The sequence below is a fragment of the Lissotriton helveticus genome, chromosome 8 (assembly GCF_964261635.1).
Source record: "Lissotriton helveticus chromosome 8, aLisHel1.1, whole genome shotgun sequence".
NCBI lineage: Eukaryota > Metazoa > Chordata > Amphibia > Caudata > Salamandridae > Lissotriton > Lissotriton helveticus.
This window is the reverse complement of record NC_136069.1, coordinates 545360081-545372094: the sequence shown is the minus strand read 5'-3', so window position 1 is coordinate 545372094 and position 12014 is coordinate 545360081.

Sequence of the window (12014 nt, the reverse complement as noted above, 5' to 3'; positions counted from 1 at the left end):
ATGCTGTAACTATCCATCAATCTAAATGTTTAAGTGTAGATGCAGCTTTTATTAATAATGGTAATATTGTATTTAAAGAAGGTATCTCATATGTTGTATTGTCTTGAGTAGGAACATTTTCCAATTTGTTTTAGGTTGAATTTAATGACAGGAAAGTTGATGCGGATTCAAAGTGTGACTGAGAGTCAGTTACGAAGTGTATTCGCTCCTCGTTTAGGACAGGATCCCATTTAGGAAAAATGGACAATCGGTCCAAAGTGTAAGCTCTCAAAATAATCCATGGATGTTGCTGGAAAGTAGGAAAGGAGGTGAAGATGAAGGTGTTAAGAAGAAAAAACTGGGGAATGAAGGAGCCATTGTAGGTCACTAGGTGTCAAACACTTCTGGTGTCAACTGCAATGCAAATGCTGTTTCAATGTACTGTTTCATTTAACACATCTTATGAATGCAATTGAAGGTCCAATATACAAGTTTTGGTCGAAACCTAGACCAGAGACGGGGTCTCAGGGAAACATGGCGGCAGTCGGCTGACTGCTGCGGTGCTCCGCTCCGCTCCTACCTCAGACTTTGCAAATTGATCCGCTCGCTAAGTAAGATATCGGATTTGAGGTGAGCAGTTTAAGCAGTTTAAGGATGGCGGCTTAAAGAGAAGCATTTCCCGGCCAAATCAACGTTTTCCCGTATTTGTTTTGATAGCGAACAGCACACGCCCGATGTGCTCCAGCGAGGGAGGCGTGCACCGCGGGTCCGGTGAGAGGAGCTCTGAGATCGGCGTCCTCAGCTACGGCAGCGGTCAACGCCCTTTGGTTCCGGCGGGAGAGCAGCACTCACCTGTCTTCATACCTCTCGACAGAAGTGAAAGCAAAGAGAGGAAGAAAGCGAAATAAGATTAAGCCCCCCACGGACCCAATTACCAAAATCACCCCTTCTCTGCGATCCTATTTCAAGGTCATTCCACAAGTTTTGGAAATAGGACAAGATCACCTACAGAGAGACAGCACCCTTAAGGACAACAACTCGGGTTCCTGGGCTATGGCGTCACGTGAGCAAGACCTTGCTTCAGCCTCAGCCTTAGTCTCGGCTCCTATTAACCCTACCAATCCTATAGATGCCATTGCACTACAGGAAGAACTACAGGAAGAACTTGATGCTGACGTCGCATTGCAAACAGCAGTACACCACTGCTTGGGAGAGAGCGTAGGTGCACACAGTGATCAGTCCGGGCTAGGCGACTCTATTGGGGTTCCCTCATCCCTGACGAGTAGACGTGAAGACCCTCCTAACGACTTAACCTCAGAAGCTTTTGAAGCTAGAGAAATTTCCGAGCCTCTTTCCGCTTCAGATCCACCCTCTAAACTTTTGGATGGCAATCTCCTACCCAGTCAGAGAGAAGAGGGAGTTCTAGTCTCTACTCTAGTACCTATTTCAATTGCCTCATTGCAACAGATGTTTGCGTCACTATCGGCCGAGATTAAGGAAGGCTTTGCAGAGTCAGCGTCAAACCAAAGGGACATAAGGAATTTTTGTGAAACACTTGACGAAAAGATTGGTAATCTGTCGATAAGAACAGAAACTGTCGGTCAAATATCCATGCGGGCTGAAGGCACTCAGGAAGACATACAAAAGTTAAAGAGGGAAGATCTGGCTATCTCAGAAAGAATGGAGGTTTTGGAAAACAATGCCAGGCGCAGCAACCTACGCATTTTGAATGTTCCTGAAGGTAGCGAAGGAACAGATATCAAGAGCTACATAATCTCGCTATTAAAAGATTCTCTCAGCCTCCCCCACACTCCCGAGGAATTAGCTTTGGATATCCAACGTATCCATAGGGATCCTTTCAGGCGTAATTTACAAAGGGCCAAGCCGAGAAAAATTCTTGTTAATTTTCACACTTATTCTGTTAAGGAGCATATTCTGAACCTAGCCCTAAAACAAAAATCGCTAGCAGGCAAAGGTTTTAATTTTCAAATACGCTCTGATTTGTCAAGACACACGCTAGATAAACAGTGGGAGCTAGGAAGAAGAATGGATGCCTTTCGTAGATTGGGTGCAACAGTGCAGATGGGCTTCCCTGCATCCCTCAAGATTATGTTGGATAATAAAATGCACAACATCCGCTCGGTACAGGCAGCTGACGAACTTCTAATGTCTTTAGGTAGCAGGAAGGAGTAACAAAGGGTGCTAGCTAGCTGTGGGTCAGCGGAAAAAAAAAATATATATAGTATATAGTGGAGAAGTGTGGCTCACTGGTTAGAGGAGGCAGACCTGGAAGCAGAGGTCAGCCCGGGACCAGGGTTCAATTCCCAGCTCGGCGGGGTTTGGAGTCCTAAAATGTCCATGGACTTGACAATTCTCGCTCTGGTGCCTACTCGATTCACGGGTTCACACTCTGCGACTCTGGGCAATAGCTTGCTTAATCTCCACAACGGCCCCTCGTGGCGGGATGCCTGGCTTTCACCTTGCGGATACCCTGCCAGGGTTATCTCACAGGGGAATACCAGGACGGGTTCCCTAAGCAAGCGCTTAGAAACCGCTTGGTGATTTGCGCTATATAAATTCCTGTACATTTACATTTATATATATATACACAAATATACACAAATAACAACAAAAAAAAAACGCTGCCCATTAATTGATAAAAACTCCCTCTACCAGAAGTCTCTTTTAGATAAAATGTTGAAAAAAAACAAAAAAAAGGGTAGGAAGACGAAGGCATATGATGGGAAAATAATAAGGGAATAAAAAGGAAAATAAAGATTAGTACCACTTAACCTATGCTCGCTACATAAATGAGGCGAGCTATCACATTATATTAAATAGAGAAACACATGAGGTGGGGACGGGGAAGAGCTAGGAGCACTTACTTCCGGAATCTTCCGGGTAGTGAGTTCAGGGGTTTCCCATGGGAGGGGGGTCACGGGGGGGGGTGAGGGGTGGTAGCAAAAAAGGAAAAATATTCATTATCGATAAAGCTCCAATCATCACACTTTGTAGTTATTTTCTTTCAATTCTTCTTTTTTATTGTTGGCAGATAAGAATAAGCATGAGAATCTATAGGCAGGTATGCTTGATATATAGTTTCTATTCCAAGAAAAATGAGTAGGCCTAGGATCTTGTCCTGGAATGTTAATGGTCTCCGCACCAAACCACGGGTTAACAAAATCATGCAGTACCTTCGAGACGTGGAAGCCGAGATCATTATACTCCAGGAGGCGCATTTAACTGAAAGCGAGATATTTGAGTTAGTGAAGAGAAAAAGGTGGATACATTCCTCTATTTCAACATCTCAACCACTAAACACGCAGGGGTTACAATTCTATTTAAATAATCTTCGAACTTAAATCTAAAAATATTTCAACAAAAGGTAGACCAGGGAGGGAGATGGGCCATCACAGCTGTAGAGATAGGTGGGGCGTCTATAACATTGGCAGGTTATTATGGGCCAAACTGCGATGACCCTTCTGCATTAGAATCCTTATTCCAGCACCTCTTGAGTTTTCCTGAGCCGGTGATCTTAACCGGCGATTTTAACATCACTATTAACCCACTATTGGATAAATCTACAAATAGCAGGCAACAAGTTCCCTCCAAATCTAGAAATTGTCTACTGGGTTTAATGAGAGAATATGGATATGTCGATATTTGGAGGCTGAGAGAGGGCCAAAGGCAGAGTTTCTCTTTCAGAAATCTCAAATATAGACATAGCTCTAGAATAGACTTCATCCTAATAAGCAGATCTCTGGTGGATTCTATCATCTCAGTAGACTATATTCCATCTCATTTATCTGATCACTCAGCGATGAAGCTGGAAATGGAGTGGGGCACTAAATCTTCTTCCTCCAAACTTTGGTCCTTTGACAGGTCCTTTCTTACATCAACAGAGGATATAGAATTCCTCCAATCTGAGACTCGCGAATTTTTCACTCTTAATACGGATACAGGCCCTGCTGGTATAGTATGGGATGCCTATAAGTGTACACTAAGAGGAATAGTCAAGAACAGGGTAGCTCACAGGAGAAGGCAGTACAGGGAAGAAATATCTTCTATTGAGAATAGTATGTCTGTCATTCAGTCCTGTATAGATACTGACAGAGCTTTAGATAGTCACAACTTGACCCTGAAACTTGCAGAGCTAAATGAGCTTAAAAATAACTTATCCTCGATAGTAGAGAAGCGAGTCTTGCAGAAATGGGAGGCAAGCAAACTCTCCCATTTCCAGTATGGGGAGGGTGTAGGTAGGCTGTTGGCCTGGAAAACCAAATCAGACCGGGTTCGTAATAATATCGCCTCAATTACATCAGATAAGGGTACCCTCACCAGTGACGCAGAAATTAGAGAAACTTTTAAAACATTCTTTCAGACAATTTATCAGGAAGATCTCAATATCAATACTAACGATATTGGCAACTGGTTAGAGGGCATCTCCCTTCCTTCTCTGTCACCCGAGCAGAGCAAGCTTTTGGAAGAGGAAATAAGTGTTGCCGAAGTAGAGCAGGCTATAAGGGGTTGCAAACGGGGCAAGGCGGCAGGAACCGACGGTTTACCGAGTGAGGTATATAAACATATGATTTCAGAGATATCTCCAACCTTAGTGGTTCTGTTTAATCAAATATTGAGGGAAGGAGTAGTACCGCCTGCCTCATGGGATAACGCCTCAATAACGATTATCTTAAAGCCAGGGAAGCCCCCTTCTGATTGTGGCTCATATCGGCCTATTTCAATCTTGAATGCTGATTATAAAATTTTCGCTACCATATTAGCCAAACGGCTTGGCCAGGTAGCCCCTAATATACTTCACTCCAATCAAAAAGGATTCATAAGAGGGAGACCATTAAATGAGCTCACTTACGAACTAATAGGATCTATTGATGTGGCCATAAAAGAGGTTCTCCCCTTATCTATTTTGACGTTGGATGCTACCAAGGCCTTCGACAGAGTAAATTGGTTATACCTGTCGGAGGCCTTGAAAAAGTTTAACGTTGGAGATGAATTCCGCAGGGCAATAGATTTGTTATATCGTAGCCCTTCAGCCTCAATTCTGATTAATGGGGGCCTTACATCGTCGTTTAATGTAACCAGAGGCACCCGACAGGGTTGCCCCTTGTCTCCCCTCCTCTTCGACTTGTATATAGAACCCTTTGCACAAACATTAAGAGATAGCGCACTTATTAAACCCTTTATTTTTGGTGATTGGGAAAAAAAGGTGGCACTCTATGCTGACGATATTATGATTTTTACGTCAGATATCAATGTTGCATATCCAGAGGTGATAGACCTGGCTCTTAAATTTGGCAAAGTTTCTGGATACGAAGTTAACGCTTCTAAAACAGAGTCAATGACTTGGAACACCGACTTAACTACTTTTAAGGAGACATCTAGACCTCAATTACGATACTTGGGGGTAAATATAGTTAAAGACATTGACCTGATCGCTTCCTCAAACTTTTCTATAATAGCAGCACAGTGTCGTAAAAATATGAGGGATTGGTCACATCTTCCACTCACCATCCTAGGTAAGGTTAATTTGGTAAAAATGTGTATTCTGCCTAAGATTTCTTTTTTATTTAATTCAATCCCACTTTATTTTGATCCTAAATTAATTTCCAAACTGCAAAGCGCGATTTCAACTTTTATTTGGAATAGTAAAAGTCCAAGAATTTCCTGGAAGAAAATAAGACGCCGCAGAGAGAAGGGAGGGTTAGCGGGACCGGATCTTCAGATTTATGCGTGGGCTTTTCAGCTTTCGCACGCACGCATGTTGCTAAAAATACCAGCAGCAACAGGGGTAGGCCATATGTTCTCTATGTTATTGAATTGTGAGGGAGTGGGAGAGGGCAGCTTCTTGTTTAAATTTGGGGACCCAACATTTAAAAAAATAAATAAAACTAAAGACTTTAAAGGGGATAGCTTCCACATGGTACAGAATGAGGCAGGCAATTAAACTGGGGTATTATTCAGAGAGAGCTCCAATATGGGACCTACCATCTCCCCCTGTTTGGGCAGAAGACACATTAACCCAACCATTAAGAGTGGCTGGCATCAATACCTGGGGTGACCTGTTTATGGATGGAACACTACTCCCTTGGGACTACTTAGCAAATAAGGTTGGGCTAAGTTTGTCCAGATTCAAATTTATACAAATTTCAAGTTGGTCCCAGGCATACAATACACAGGCATCCCGGAGTAGCAGTTTACCTATAGGTGCCACTAGCGAATTAGTTACGTGTCTGCTAGATAGTCCCCCTGTAAAAAAGGATATATCTCTTTGGTATAAGAAGATCATGGAGGAAATAGATGGCACATTTTGCCTCCCTGCAACATTATGGGCCGACGTATTGCCAGAAATAGATCTAGAGGAACTTTGGTCAGCTTCCTGTGTGGCACTATGGGACCTGGTTAAGCCAGCTTGGCTACGTCGGAACCATCTTTTCACAATTCACAGGGATTACTACTCCCCGTTGAGACTGTCAAAATTCTCTTCGACAGGTCCGGTCTCGTGCCCAAGATGCCAACTTGTTGCCGCATCTGATATCCACATGTTCTACGAATGTCCAGAATTAACAACATACTGGGATTCGATAGGAAATGATCTATCTTTAGCATTGGGCGCTCGAATCTCCATAGATCTTGCCCTCGTTATCTTTGGTCTGAAGAACAAAGTATGAAATGCAGCTTCTAATCTCGTATTCTATTCCATCTTGGCAGCTCGCAGAGAGATCTGTAGACATTGGAAGGACGCCCAGCCTCCCTCCATTCACGAATGGCGAACCTCTGTCCTTCAGATTTCCAAACTTGATCTAGCTAGAGGTGGAAGTCCAAGTAGGAGAGCTTTTTGGACAATGTTGGCACGGTCGCATTGAGCCTGGGTTTTTTTTTTCCCCCAGGGTCCTATGATTAATGCGAGCATTGCCAACCATTGTTTTTAAATGGCCTAGAGTCATGGAACAAATGGGGCTACGGTGTCACGAGCACTATCTTCCAATGAATAGCCCTAAGTAGGAACTTCCAGGCTTGTGTGAACGTGCTGTTGGGATTCGGCTTCTCCCCTCTCCAACTAAGATTCCCTCCCAGCTAATGCTGAGACGGTACAGAAGCACAGCTGGTTTTTCCCTGCTCTGTGGCACATTCCTGGTTGGATAGATTGGAGCTATGCACGCATATGAGGATGAAAAAAATAAATACAAATTTAATGCAATTGAATAGAAACCACAGAGGAGATCATGTTCTGCAGTGTCTGGTTTTCTGCAATTCTTACATAGTGGTAGGACAGTAATACATTCTGCTTCAGGCATTTAATATCTATTAGTTATATGTAGTGAATCATTACTATTTACTAACTAACACTAAACAAGTTGAAAAGGAGTTTATAATGGTCATGATTGGAGTTTTAAAAAAAAGAACAAATCAGTTTTGATTATTTATTTGGACTGAGTTACACATGGAACCATGAGTGTGGTAATTGCTCTTTCATGTTTACCACTCAAATACATTTCTGTACTTAACACTACTATATTCCAAAACTATGCCATTTTACAGTTTGATTAAAAATGGAAACCAAAATATGACCTGCAGAAATTGTAGATCAGTTGTTATGTCTAAATGGCACATACAAAAACGTGGAAAATACCTTATGTTAATGTTACAATAATGCAGAGCAGATAGATCTAAATTGGAAACGAAAATTAAAAACATCAAAGAACTTATACTATTATAGCTGTTATCTTTCACTAAAGAGCTAATGCAACACCTCAACAATACACTGTCATAATAAAGAGTGAAACTGAATGGACAGAATGCAATGACACCAATCTGACATTGAAACCAAAACTGTCTTTCAAACTAGGAAATTCTTACTTTTTTTTCTACAACCAAAGTTCTAAGGATTGTTTCTGGAAGAAAAGTAATGTGTAGTGTTTCTTCTAAGTAGATAATCAGTGTTTTAGACATCATTTGGCTTATCAGGCTTGAAGGTTTTAAAAAGTTCTTGGAAATTCAAAAGTCCTTTATCTTCCACAAAGAAATTAATATAACATCTAAATACTACAATATCTAATTAAAGAGTGAAACTGGATGGACACAGTGTAATCACAGTCACAGCTACCTTAAATTCAAACAAAAACAGTTTTTTTAACTACAAAGTTGTCACGTTTTGCTTTTTCAAGCAAAATTGTATATACTATTTCTTGAAAAAAGTAATATATGATTATTTTTGTCCACGTGGATCATTAGCGTTTTAGTCCTCATTTGGCCTGCTAGGGTTGATGTCTTCAAAAAGGTCTCTAAAATACACATCTTTTTCATATGTATTAGTACTATTGTACCAGTTATCATAATAAGCGATTTGCTTGTAGATCGAACAATTGATTAGGTATTTGTAGTGACTGAAATGAATCATGTCGCTTATATGTAGTAATATACTGTGCAGTTTTTTCTAAAATCTATATGGTTGTTTTTTCCACACTGTTCAAGGATGAAGCTTTATACATACATCTTTCATGGTGTACAAATACAAAAGTTGATAACAGAAAAAAGGAAAAATTAAATGTTTTACTATAATTTTATATACAGTTACAGCAGAAGTAAAGCGGACTGTTTTTTTTCTATAATTTCGTAAATGTAATATTAATTTATATTTATGTTCTTTTTCTTTTACATCAGTGGTTGGAGTTATATCTCTTCAGGCGTGTCAACATTCTTGTAGTGCAACATGAGTAATTGTTTGAGATATTGTCGGAGACGGCCTTCTCGCAGAAAGAATACTTTTAATACCTTAGCACTATTTTCTCTTCTCTAGAGGGGATGGTGAAAAACTCACATGCAATTTATTGTTGCTTGTAACCTTTGTTTTTTTCAGTGGAATCTATAAATATATAGTACCTTTTTTCTTTTTCTAATAATGTTTTCGCCATTCCACCAATCTTCACAAAACTTTTCTAAAAGGTGCTCTTTTCTACATAGTTTGTGCATGGAAAGTTTCAAGGTGATCCATCAAGCAGGGAATGAGAAAAAGGGGGACTCAAAATGTAAAATCCCTCTTCATTTTTCATGGACTTTTTAAAGAAACACTATCTTAAAAATATAATTTCTCCACATTGGTAAGAAGCTAAATCTTTGTCCAGAAAGTGTGCCTTTTGTCATTTGGTGTAAATCTGTTCAGTAGATTTTGAGATAGTAGGGTACACAAAAATTTGTGTATCTGGAAGTTTGAGTTCAAGGGACTCTTTTGAGAGTCCCCTTTGAATGCAATTTAAAAAAATAGAGTGGCGTGATTAGTCCAGGATGCTGTTTTTCCCTTGGCCCAATTCGGTCAACAGGAAACATGCAATATATATCTCCTGCCCTAAGCTACTGTAACTCTCATCCTCGCCAGGCACAGCTAATTTCCCCACACATTACACCACTCACAACATGAACTATGACATCATTGATAACATCACTGCAACATTTGAAAAAACACCAATGACAAAAAGGAGCATGTGGGGGAGCAAGTTACCCTTACTTGAGATAACTATAGCTGTTGAATTTGATGTTTATGTTTAGCTTAAAAAGTTACTTTGTAACTGAAATTAGCTCCTAGCTATAACATCATTATAACCTTGGCTTTTCATTGAATTTAATTTCAATTGGTTCTTTTTACCATTATAAATATATATATAATGTTTATTTACTGGGAACAGGTTTTCAAGTTGTATGTTGAAGAAGCCGGTGTGGTAACCCGACACGCCCCTCTGCCTAGGAGCACATGTCCACTGGCATTGAAAGTGAGGAGTGTTTGGCATTCACAGCAAATGTGCCCCCTACCTGAGAAGAGCACACACGCCCAAGAAAAAATTAGTTCCGGGAGACGGAGGAACGCCGTGAACACAGCTAGAGGAGCGACATGCAGGAGCACTTATAGGGGAAGAGGGAGACCGGGATTTATCCGTGCAGTGGGACAGAGATTGGAACAGTTTAAAGTGGTGAAATTGGAAGTGCTGTAATGAACACAGACTGGCTGAGGACAAGGCAATCAGAGGCTGAGAAACTGCTCAATGATGCAAGCAGTAGCAAAACACTGCAAGACAAAACATCAGAGAGCAAAGACATTATGCATACTCTGGAGAAATTGTATAAATTGTATAAACATGAGATTTCAAAGTGGTGGGAGAGCAAGTCTCTCTAGTGATATTTGGATGTAGGCCTTGTACCGAGGGGATTACGAATCCTCATAGCTCCCCCATATGATAACCCCAACCAGGAAATGCTGAGGAGTGGGCGGCTAACAGCGCAGATTCATCCAAGAGAATGTTATCAATATTAATTGATCAAGAAGCTCTTCTCAAGGAAATAGAGCGCTTAAAGTAGCAATGCAAGGGCAGCTACAAAAGTGTGAACAGACCATAAAAGAAAGGAAAGCAACACAATTTAGGAGAGATAAATTTGATTATGAAAGAGGGCAAATCTTCACTTCCTCTAGAAGGTTTGACAACATACGGCAACAAAAAATGTCTCAAGCAAGTAAACCAATTGGACACAGAAAGTAAAGAGATCTGATTAGAAAATGGTGTTCGGTGTCCCAGTGAAAGCACTATTGAACCTGTGCTATAAAAAGTGACATATAAAAGTGACAAATGAGTATGGTTTCAAATTGAGTAAGGCGACATATAAATTATATCCCGTTGAATAACAACAATTTTAACAATTAGAATATGTTGCTGTTTGGTCTGCCTTGGTTCAGTGTCACTGGAACACCAACCACCATTTTCTAATTGTTTTGTTTTTGTACAGTCATAATTGTGAACTTGAATACTCATGTATATGTACTGTGCTTTTTACTTAATTTCTTTATGTTTCATTACATACCAATTTCACTGAATCGTGAAAGTGTGTAGTCAGCTTTTCTGTTTGACATCCCTCCAACCCTTTTCTATAGCCATTGTGCAATATTATATCAGAAACTTTCCATACTATTCCACAGGAGCCGTTTGTTTTCTTAAATAGCATTAGAAGAACAGGCAGATACAATACAAACAGCTTATGCAAAAAAATACACCAAAGGAAAGATGTTGTGGTGTGACAAGCAGATAAGGGTGGCAACATTGTGCTCTGGCCTCTTGCCATGTATGTGGAGAATGCCAGGGCACAATTGGATGCCATTCACTGCTACGAGAAGTTAGCCAAGTGTGAAGCTTTAAGGATTAAGATCGAATATCATATTGAACTGTCTAGATAGAAATCATTGGGCCTTTTAACAAATAATGAATTCCACTTTCTTAAAATAAATGAGCCTGTGTTACCTGTTTTGTATTTGATACCCAAGGTGCACAAAAATCTAACCAAACCTCCAGGCTGACCAATGATTTCAGCAATCAGCAGTATACTCCTAAGTTTGTTGATTTTTTTCTTCAGGAGTCAAGTACGTGTCATCACATATTAAGGACACTGGGGAATTTTTACATAATGTTAATGACATCAATTGGGAGGATGATAATATTTTAAGGACATTAGATGTAACATCACTGTACCCAAGCCTCTCATATGAGGACGGTGTGAGAGCAGTGAAAAAAATGTTTTAAGCTCCATGCCCCTCACCCTTTAAAGGCATAAGGAAATTATTTTTAAAAAATGATTCATTGGTGCCTCAGCAATAAAAAAATTCTATTTGGCACCGATCTTTTCTGCCAATTGAGAGGGACTGCAATGGGTACCTGCTTCCCCCCCTCAGCTATGCAAATTTGCATATGGGATGGTGGGAGGAGCAGGGGGTACTGACTACTTGTTCTGAAGAACTATTAGAGAATATTGTGTTGTGGTCATGATTTATTGATGACTTGTTCATTATCTGATGGGAGTCATTGAGTTCTGCTGAGAAATTTGTGAAGACAATTACCAATATTGCACTTAATTTGCACTTTACCTCACACATAAGCCAGGAATCAGTAAAGGTTTTGGATCTTACTGTTTATACTGCGCAAGGGAGACAACATATTAATGTTTTAAGAAAGAGCAAAGCAGGAAATACAGTTTTGCATGCC